Below are 11,600 nucleotides of genomic sequence, written 5' to 3'. Positions count from 1 at the left end.
AAGATCAATGATTTTGAGTGGTCTTTTTCAGAAATTATCATGGTATCCATGTTTCCTTACAAAGGAGAATCAGTGTTCAGTTGTTATGACAAAGAAGTGATTTCCTTTTTAAAAGGTGTACTGTATTGCATAGTTGCAGCCCAGAGATGACTGATGCTCTGAAGAGACGTAGTGATCAGAGAAGACATAGCCACAGATTAGAAAGTTCAGGTCTGAGAGGCAGAGTGCTGCCATAAGTGTAACAGAATATTTGATGGAAGGCAAACTTTGACTTTAAATAAGTTCAGGAGCAAAGATGTGGGGGCCCGAAAACAGAAGTAGGTGTCGCAGCATTGAAAATCATGGAACCCAGAGAGGAGAGTCTGTTCTGGCAGAAACCACTCCCTTCACCTCCTTGTTCCAGGTTTATCATAAATTCTATGTGAGATAAACAGGTTTCAGAAACTATGTATCCTTTCTAGTTCATTGTATTTTAACAAGTTTCTAGGTAACATTACCATGTATGGAGTTATTTGACCTCAGTAAAATTTTTTGTCATCTCTATAAAGTTTTGAATAAAAGCAACCTTCCAATCTTCCATCACTGAATGTAGATACTAGAATTGGGAATAACTTACTCAGTACTCATGGTCAAGGCTGTGGCTCTTAAGTCACTACTATAGAATAGACACTGCTGTGTTATTGTTTGGCTGCCTAACAACCATCAACAATTCTTAATCTTCTGTGACTTTTGAAGGAATTTCTTCTTTTCATTTATGGGAATTTTGAGTGTAAATGTCAGGCATGTGTCTTGCATGCCCTAACTGAAAACCAGGTACAGAACTCAAGCTGATTAATCTTGCCTAGAATCTTGAGCTGAATCAAAAAAAAAGTTGCTTGAAGCTCATTTACTCCAGCACTTGGACCCAGGTTCCAGTTGTGTTGTTGAGCTGCTTTGATTTGTGTTTCTGCCTGTTCTTTCTCAAAGCTTAGTTGTTTTTCCTCCTTTTTATGACAAGTAAAATTATAATATATTTAAAGTATACAATATGTTTATTTGAGATGTATATATTGTGAAATGATTCCCATTATTGAGTTAATCAACATAGGCATCACCTCATAAAGCTTTTTTTTTTTTTTGTGAGAATATTGAAGATTTAGTCTCTTAACAAATTTCAAGTATACAATATAATATCATTAACTATAGTCACCATATTATACACTAAACCCTCAGAACTTACTCATCTTATAACTGGAAGTTTGTAGCCTTTAGCAGCCTCAAAGCCTACTTTTCCAGTTTTCCCTTTATTCGGTCAGCACTTGATATCTTTCCTATAAATTATATTTTTAAGTTTACCCAAATTTGTCTTCGATACTTGAACTCTTTGCAAATGTAGTGCAAACTCTTTTAGTAAATATAGTGAATAATTCTCAGGAGGAGAGTAATTTATCTCAGTTGGTATTTCATATTATAAAGGCCAACAGGAGGGGAAAAAGGAGGAAGGAAAATGTTTTTTTTTTTTACTTGTGGGCCCCCCAGATACTCCCTGCCAGCAATGTTAGTTCAACACGGGGTTCACTCACATTAGGTCCATCCTTTTATTTTCAGTTTGTGGGATCAAGTGCTACAAATATCATCTGAGCAGATTCAATGAGCATTAGTTTGCCTTTAGTCACATAGGTTATATAGATGAAGAAGGAGCCAAGAAAGGTAAAAGAGGAGGAGCAATCAGGTCCCATAGGAATACAGGCTATTCCTGACCTCTATAGAGGTCACAAAACAGTAAATATAGACCCAGGATATGAGCGTGGGAATTAACAATGTCAGGCACAGGTGCACAGGCGATATAGAGCACCTGAGCACCATGTGATGTGCATCTAGGCAAAGGCAGAGACAGACACTGGAGTGCCATTCCTCCATTTGAATTCACACTCCTCCACTTATTGGCATTGTGACCTAGACAAGCTATATAATTTCTCATCTTTTGGTGCCTCTGTTTCCTCATGCATAAAATAAGGACAATTGTATTTCCTACCTTACTTACTTACTTTCTGAGGACTGAGTGAGTTAATACAAGTACAGCAATTAGAACAGTGGTTGGTGCGCTTAATAAATGTGATATATAAAGAATAGTACTTGTTAAATAAATATTAACTATTAAAAGGTATTGGTAAATACAGTTGGGGTTCAACAGTCAGCTTTCGTTCAGGCACTTGACTGAGAATGTGGGAAGGAGGAATGAAGAGCACTTAGTTGGTATCAGCAGTGAGTGGGTGAGGATCCAGGAATGCTTCCTCCCAAATGCAAGCCTGAATTTGGAGACAAATAAATGTGGCATAATATAACCTGGAGGGAAACTTGCAGAACCCACATGGAAGAGACCTAGATATAATTCTCATCCGGTTCCCCCCTTTTATTTTCTCTTACATAAAAAAGAATCTGCTCGACTATAGCGGCAGGCAAATCCTTAACCTCTTTTTGTTCTGTCATCCATAAAATAGCACATTCTCTGTGCCTAAATGAAATTATCTGTGTGAAAGAATTTTTCACAGTCATAGGAAGTTTGTATTATTTAGGACTCTTTCAGTTGCAAGTGATGGGAATTCAAACGAGCTAAGAAAGTAATTAGTAGACTGATAAAACCGGACAGGATGTTGGGTATTTCATAGGACTGAAAGACATGCCGTAGGAACCTGGTCCTGGGAGACTGGAACTAAGTATTCAAAGTTACCTGCATTTTTTTTTTCTGATTACTAAGACTACTTTGTGGCACAGTTTCAGAGGAACTGTTCACATGGTATTCTAGAGGAGTTGTATAAAAGGCACAAGGTAATGTAAGGGGGAATGTACCCTTTGGAGATGTGACAAACTTTTATCTCTGATTTTGCTTCTCTTTGCACCTTATTCTTTTTGATACTAGATAGGTTTCCTCCTTAAGGCTGGGAAATGTGGCACAAATAGTTATAGCTTTTATTCTTCCAACACTGTAACACAGAGAAAACAGAATCTTTCTTGTTAGTTTAAGTAGAAAATTCCCAAGAAGGACACTGATTGGCCTGAGCTGGGTCACATGCCTATTCCTAAGTCACCGTGGCCTAGGGGATGGGGTCCTCTGATTGCAGGAGCCTGGATCATGTGCTCACCTTTGCAAGTATGCACGGGGAGTATGGGGAATGTTTGGGATTGAAAACCCAAAGAAGGGAAGTATGAAAGACAAGATAGAGTTATCATAGTCCACTGTAAACAAAAGCATTATTATTTTTTGATGTTTGAGATTATTCACCACCCTCCAGCCAACATTAATGTGAAGAGTGTGTTGTGCAGTAACAGTAGTTATATACATATGAGACATATATTAAGCCAAGATTTTTCTGTTGGGAAAACAGAGTGGCTGAATTAAGATACTTCAACACAGCTGTACTATTTTTCTTCACCATTACCCCTTTGGAACACTCTAATACTGCCATGAATGAGGAATTACTTTTCCATATACTATCTTCATGTGGACATGCTTTTTTAACAATCCTGAAAAGAACTGGTAACTATCTCTGTTACTAAATGGGAAGTAGGTGAAAATAGGAATTCAACGGGCATTCATTTGCTTAGTAAGTCTCCTGAGTGTGCTCACAATACCAAGAGTCAGCATGGCTTCAGGAAGAAAGCGTGTGTTTATCAGATGTTCTTGCTGAGGCGCATAAGCAAATAGTACTGGGACTGTGGAAATGATATGTGGATATGTTTCTGGAAATTTAATCAGGAGTATTATTCAGTGAGCAGAAGACTTGGGCTGGGAATTGATAACCCTTTGAGGGCCACTAGAAAGATCAGATATGTACAGATGAATAATAGCATGCATAAAAACTGAAGGTGAACTGGTAGTCAATCCAAATTTAATATAACAATAAAGAGTGCTTCCTCTTTCCCCCCAAATTTCTTTGCTCATCATTTCTAAGTTTCTATTTTAAAGACCATGATTTCTAGTCTATATACAACCTTATTGACAGAATTTTACCCTTTCATTTCATCCAGAATTTTTATTACTATTATGATCCTTACCTTATGGATAAGGAAACTGAAGCACAGAGAGTTTAAGAAACTTGACAAAGCTTCAAAGCTAGTTGGTGGCAAAGCCAGGATACGGACCAAGACAGGCTGGATCCAGAGCATCTGCTATTCTACCGTGTTGCATTTTCACTAAATTCAAGGTAAATGTTTGAAATCTGGGGCATGGTCAAGCTCTCCTTTTCCAGGAGAGTTTTTGTATGATCAGATAAGGTCATTGTATTCATCCATTTGTTAAATGTAGCAGCAAGATTATAATTTTTTTTTGAACATGGGTATGTTCCGAATATAGGTATAATTTGAGTGCTAGAACTGTCTCATCCTCTTACTAGCTGTGTGAATATGGGTATACTCAGATTCATCACTTGAAACAAAGGAACATTACCACTTGCTTGACATGCCTTGCAAATTATTGGGAGAAAAAGAGCTGGGAAGTGTGAATTCAGGACGCATTAAGAACATTTGCACCATGAAAATGAAGTAAATTGAAACCAACACCAGCTTCTCACAACCTTTTGCCATCTCATTTTCCTGGTTTTGTCCTGTCTAATTTAGATCATAAACCCTCCAGTCAGAAACCATCACCTCTTTATACAGAGTACGATGACTGGTGTCACTATTTAATAAAAACACAAGAAGCAGCTGCAAAGGTTTGAAATTGAATCTACAAACGTAAGGTGAAAGTTATATTGAGTTCCAACTGTAGGTCATTATGGCAAAATTAAGATAAGGACATGGATTTGTTTTCTTAATTTTCTTAAAACTGGTGTAATGTAGCAATTAAGAGAATGTGGTCCAGAGTCAGGTTTCCTATGTTACAATTCTAACTCGGCCTCTTACTAATTATATAATGTTTTGAACACACTATATTTTATAGATTCCATGAAATACAATATTTTACATTTTCACATTTCAGAAATTGAGATTATTTATACAAGGAACAGTATTTTATGATTACCATTGCCCACATAGCAGCTAAGATACAGCTGGCATTGCCTGAGCATGTGCGCACACACACACACACACATGCACACACACGCACACACACACACACACACACACACATGGCCATTGCTGTTCACGTTGTCATGAGTTTACCTGAGTTATAGGCATTGGTGTTAATGCACATGCTGAGGTAATTTGCTATTTAAACTGTCTTGAGAAAAATTACACAGTGCATTTGGCTTTAAGATAAAAAGTTACTGTATATGCAGAAACAAAGCAGTGGGGCTTAAATTTGTTATTTGTGAAGCAACAATTCATCACTGGAAGAATGACTGTTATGCCAGGTTTTCTTGCAAAGAAAAAAGAAGGGGGCTTTATGATATCCAAGAAAGGAAAATACCCTCAGGTAGCTGAAACTGTGTTCCTTTTGTTACTGAGGTGCAGCAAAAGGATTGCTTATCACACACCAAGTCATGCAACCAAAAAGCAGGAGAAATCCCAAATCCCTTGGTATATGGAGAAAAAAATTGCAAGGCAGCTAGAGGCTGGTGTGACAGAAGAACACTTTCAACAAGTATAAAATAAAAATCTGAAGTGGCAAGAAAATATTATATCACAGTTTGGCAGCATTCCCCCCCCCCTTTTTATTTGTATATTTAAAAAATCATATAATGTGCTCATGGCTTCCTTGAAATGTGAAATACAGAATACCTCATTAGCTGTGTGAGAATTAAATGAAATAACATAGGTGAAGTGTTATTGGTGTGCTTGACACATAGTAAGTGTATAATACATGTTGGCCATTATTATCATCATCAAATTACAAAGGCCTTTCATTTTCGTATCTGCTCTCTAATAGATTAATGGGGATTGGAAACAATTCAAGTGGGATACGTTTCATTTGAAAATAAAATGTGGTTTTGTGATCTCAGGGAGAGCTGGGGAAAGTTTAATTGGCAATATCAGGTATTTCACAAGTGGGAGGGATGAGTGAAGTGAGAACTTTTCACAGTGTGACCAACATGGGATGACTTTTCCTGTCATGGACTGGAAGTTATATGGTACTACCCTAAGAAATTGCTGCCTGGCAACATGATAGATACAGCTTCAGCCGTATTTCCTTAGCCAACAAAATTGCAGACATTTCTATGTACCACCTTGGTGTTTTATTCGAAAGTGTAGTGTTAATTTCAGTGTACCACTTCACACACACACAAAAAAAATTCATGGCTTTAGAAATTGTGATTTTAGCAGCTATTTGGAGCTGCAAGTACATTTAAGGATTTTATTGAAAAGTTCTCAAGTAAACAAATGTGGGCCTCGGCTCAGTGAATTTACACAATGTTCAAGTACACAGATGAATTCAACCTCTGAATTTTAATTTTCATCTAACTTGAGCTGTTGCATTCCTCAAAACATAAAAGGAAGAATTTGTAAAGTCATGAGTGACGCTAATTGGGATGTGATTTTTTTTCAGAATCCATTTCCTGGTTAGAAAGTCAACATTTTGAGATACTTTCCCAAAATGTCTTTCAGATTGTGTTCAAGAGTCTCTATTAAAAGTTAATTCTTTTTTTCTTTAACAAATTAACTTTTGAAGTCTGAAATATCTACTTGAATATATTTGATTTTTATTTATCAAGATAACTAAAGTAAAGGCATGTCATACACCACTCCTCTTTCGCTCACTACGTTTTTTAAGTTCATGTTTGTGAAGGACAAGCAAAGCTTGTGTGTATTTGATTTTTATCACTTTTGTTATTTCAAGAGTACAAAGATGATAACACAAGATATTTGAGACCTTAGGATTGAAAATCTCTCTTACGGCCAGAGGAATTATGGAAAGTTCAGTGCACAAACAATTCTGGGCTTATTCATTTGGCCAAATTAGTTTGTCTTGTTTTGCATTATAATTTTGATTGCTGCACTCCAGTGTCTTTTCTGTCCCTGAAAACTATCTAGAAATATTTGGCTATTGAGTATCATAATAATTGTGTCACGAGACAGTTGTTCTAGCAGTAAAGTTAACCAGTCATGATAGAGTGCCTCTGGACAAGTGGACTTGTGTGTGTGTGTGTGTGTGTGTGTGTGTGTGTGTGTGATTGCAAGTTAACTTGGTGTGTTTACTTATTAGTCTTAACAAAGTTATCCCTTTAAAAAGTGGGGAGGAAAGGGGGCACCTGGGTGGCTCAGTCAGTTAAGGGTCTGACTCTTGATTTTGGCTCAGGTCATGATCTCACGGTTCATGAGATCGAGCCCCCATCAGGCTCGATCAGCGTGGAGCCTGCTTGGGATTCTCTCTACATCTCTCTGTCCCTCCCATCTCTCAAAATAAATAAATAAACTAAAAAAAGAAAAAGTGTGGAGGGAAGAAAAATGCTGCCCTGGGACTTTGTTGACTTAAATTTGTCCCTCAATGTCCAATTAAGGAATGTCTTTTCAGTATAAACTACTTAAGAACAATCTTCCATTTTTCACATTTGGCTTCTTTTCCCTTAAAGGTCAGGTAAATAAACAAGGAATGGATATAACTGCTAAATGTGGTTCAGTTCTTGACATTGGTACTGAGGGTCTATCAAAATGGAAAAAAACTTTTTTTTTCTTCATTTTATACCTTCTATTAATTTTGTTTAAGAAAAAAAGTTGGGACAAAACTCTAATCAGTGATGGTAGAACTTTCTCCAAAATGTTGTCTTTCATTTATTTATTATTATCTAATATTGTAGCAGGATTCTTGCACAGAGTCATGACACCGAGGCTTTTCTTTCCAGGAAGCAACTGTATTCCTGCAAGCACCACTCAGTTGGGTTCGAACCTGAAGAACTGAGCCCGGAACGCCATGTAGCATAGTTTTTTATATATTTTTTACTCTTTGTCTGCCATATGTGGTAACACACAAACATAGTCTGATTAAGTGGTCTCATGTTACAAGGTCAGGAGTGATGTTGTCAAGTAAGCAAATAGCAAGGTTGCCTTGAGGTGTTTTTTTTTTCTTTCTTTCCTTAGGGAGGGGACCCTACCACATTGTGAAGTAGTTTGACTAGTGCTAGATAAATTACACAATGGAAGAGAATTTTAAGAAAACAAGTGTTTTATTGTCTCATTCTATTTGATGGTCTACTCTATTTTTGGAAGTTCCTTTTAAGCTCTGGGATTGTAAAACAATTACCTTTCAAACCACTGAAGTGCAACTTGAATATGGTTAACACTTCATCTGGCTTCCAGGGTGTAAATTAGCCTTGTCTACAGGCCATCAGGAAAATTTAATATTCTTTATTTGTGAGTCATCAACATTCTAAAATTTGACTAAGTATTATAAAAGATAAGCAATGTAATAAGAATTCTTGAATGCAATTAGGAAGCAAGGCATTATTTCAATACTTTTATTGCAATGTGCAATACACTTTTCCCTGATCCCTGAGTTGATTAGTTTATGCATTAATTCCTTTTCAGAAGGACCCCTAACAATGTAAGGAATCAGTACCCACCCACTAGCTGTCACTTCAAATGTACACATATTTATAGAAAGTCCAGGGACCCCAAAATATTCCTCCATCAGTCCACAGGTCTTTTGGTGGAAAGGAGACAGCAGTAGGCATTAGGAACGGAGGTGTAGTCTCAAAGTCTGCCACAGGAAGGTCCCACCAAGATAATTTTCTAGTGGGGTGCTTTAGCAATGCACAGACTTGACATAAGAATAAAAATATGGCTAGCCTCTGTTAACTGAAATGTAAAAACTTTTTCTTTGTCCTCTTTACCTTTTTCCTCTTTTTCTCTTTCCTCTATTCTTTCTCTGTTGTCTCTTCCTACTTCTCATCTCTTTTTCTGTCTTGGTCTTTTACTATCCCTCCTTCCCCTATCTTCTTTTTATGCATTCTCCCTTTGAAAGCATATTTACTCTATGGCACATCAATATACATATCATTTCAGTTCTCTATCTCCAGTCTTGATCTCTTTAACCTCCAATCTGCCATTCCCACCTGCCTGTTGGACACTTGCAGATGTCATTCTTTAAATACTTGAGATTCCTCTTGTTGTCTATTGAACTTATCTTCCCCTCATTCCTCAAAACAGCTCTTGATCTTCTCTTACCTATTTCAATAACAACGTTCTCACCAATCTTTCAGTTACCTCAGCCTCTCACCTTGCTGTAAATCTTGCATTTTCTTCCTGTATCCAATCAGGCATGAGTCCTCCTGATTCTTCTTTTGTTATATCCTTAAATCTTCTTTTTATTTTTATTTCTAATATCAAGTAGTAGACCCTTTTCATCATTCACCTAAATTGGTCTTCTTACTTCTTTTCTCTGCTCCTTACTTACCTATCCTCCAAGTCAAGAGAGAGCTATGAAATCACAAGATTCCTAACATAACACAAGGTTCATTTCACCTGCTCATCAAAAGTCTTAGATGAGAGACAGGAATAGGCCAGACACTCTGAGAGATAATAACAAAGTTGAGTATGTATAATACTAGATATCAGTATGTGTTGTAAATGATTTATACTACAAGATATCAAATGCAATGCAGACAATGTGGTACTTATTCAGCAAAGATAGACAAATAGACTTGGTGGGGCACCTGGGTGTCTCAGTCAGTTGGGCATCTGACTTCAGCTCAGGTCGTGATCTCGTGACTCATAGGTTCAAGCCGCGCATCAGCTGTGTGCTGATAGTTTGGAGCCTGGAGCCTTCTTCAGATTCTGTCTCCCCCTCTCTCTCTGCCCTTCCCCTGCTCACACTCTGTGTGTCTCTCTTTCAAAAATAAATAAACATTATTTTTTTTAAAAAACATAGACAAATAGACTTGGAATAGATGAAAAAATTGCAAAGCAGTAGGTCTGGTATGACAAAAGAACTCTAAGTACAGACATAATAGACAGTCCAGAAATTGACTCACACTATGTAGTCCCTTGATTAATGAGAAAGACCATGCTGCAGTGTAGTTGGGAAGGATAGCCTTTTCAATAAGTGGTGCTGGATCAATTGAATATCCATGTGGGAAAAAAAGGAAATGTTGACCCCTCTCCCACATTGTAAAAAATCAGTTTTAAATGGGTCATAGAGCTGAATGTGCAAGATAAAAGAACCAAAGGGACACATATGAAAAATTAACTAAAAAGAAAATTACTAATAAACCAGATTGTGTTAAAATTAAGAAACATAAAGAAGTAAAAATGCACACCACAGAGTGGAAGATGTTTGCAATACATCTATCTGACAATGGAGTAGTATAGCATATTTGACAAAATCCTACAAAACAATAATAATAAAAAAAGTAACCTAGTAGAAAAATGGGCAAAAAACTCTAACAGGTAATAAAAGAGCATTTATAAATGGCCAATATACACGTGAAGAAATGCTACATTTTATTAGAGGCTAAGGAACTGCAAACTAAAACCTCCATGAAATATCACTACACACCAACCAGGATGGCAAAACTCAAACAGTACCAGTACTGGGAGAGATATGGAACAGGTATAACTTTTATAATTCTTGACAGAAATGCAGACTTTATATAATTGCTTTGAAAGACTGTTAGGTAGTTATCAACTAAAGCTGAGTATGGGCTTTGGTTGACCCAGCAATTCCACTTGTAGGTAAATACCCAAGAGAAATGAGTAAATAAGTGCATTAAAGCATATTCATAGCAGCACTATTCATAACAGTCTCAAATTGGAAAGCTACCTCAATGTCCATCAATAGTAGAATAATAAATACATTTTATTATGCTTGTTAATAAATACACATTCTACCAACATTTTGGAAACCAGTGGCTTCCATAATACTCTTTCTTTGTACTTACTTTGCATCTCCCTAAACTTCTCTGGATGGTGGGTCCAGCAGAATTCCATGCTCTTGGGGCATCCCCAACATTATATGTAAATAGGGCAGTAAGAAACAGTAAAGGCAGGGGCACCTGGGTTGCTCAGTCAGTTAAGTGTCTGACTTCAGCTCAGGTCATGATCTCATGGTTCATGTTTTCAAGCCCCGTGTCAGGCTCTGTGCTGACAGCTCAGAGCCTGCTTCAGACTCTGTTTCTCCCTCTCTCTCTGTCCCTCCCTGGCTTGCACTCTGTCTGTATTAAAAATGAATAAACATTAAAAAAAATTAAGAAAAAAAAGAAACAGTAAGGCATTTTGTCAAGTTCCTTTGTTTACACACATGATCCATTGTACCAGCAGACATACCTTACAAAACACAAATTCAAAGATCAAATCATTAAGATTTTCAATAGCAGGGCAATAAACTAAGCATGGGCCCTTCTGAGTGAGGGGCATTCCCATGAACCCAGCCATTCATGTTAATCATCCTTCAATAAAGGGTTTATTAAAAGTAAAGTGAACAAATAAATATTTCATTTGGCTTCTTCACTGTTGAACAAATAAAGGCAAAATCCCTTACGCTAAAACAGGGTTTTTAAAACTTTGGTTTAACCTCTAGCTTGCTCACTTTTCATTTCCCTCTCTGTACACCAACTAATTGTCCCTCAATACTAACCCATCTCCAAACCTGAGATTCATCTTTCACCTCTTTCTCAACTCCTCACAGCAGGTTTGGTTGCCTCAGTCTCACAAATGCATCCACTTTCCAATAGAGACTGATCACTCTAAAA

Source organism: Prionailurus bengalensis, chromosome C1, assembly GCF_016509475.1.
Source record: "Prionailurus bengalensis isolate Pbe53 chromosome C1, Fcat_Pben_1.1_paternal_pri, whole genome shotgun sequence".
NCBI classification, from domain to species: domain Eukaryota; kingdom Metazoa; phylum Chordata; class Mammalia; order Carnivora; family Felidae; genus Prionailurus; species Prionailurus bengalensis.
This window is presented reverse-complemented; position numbering follows the sequence as displayed.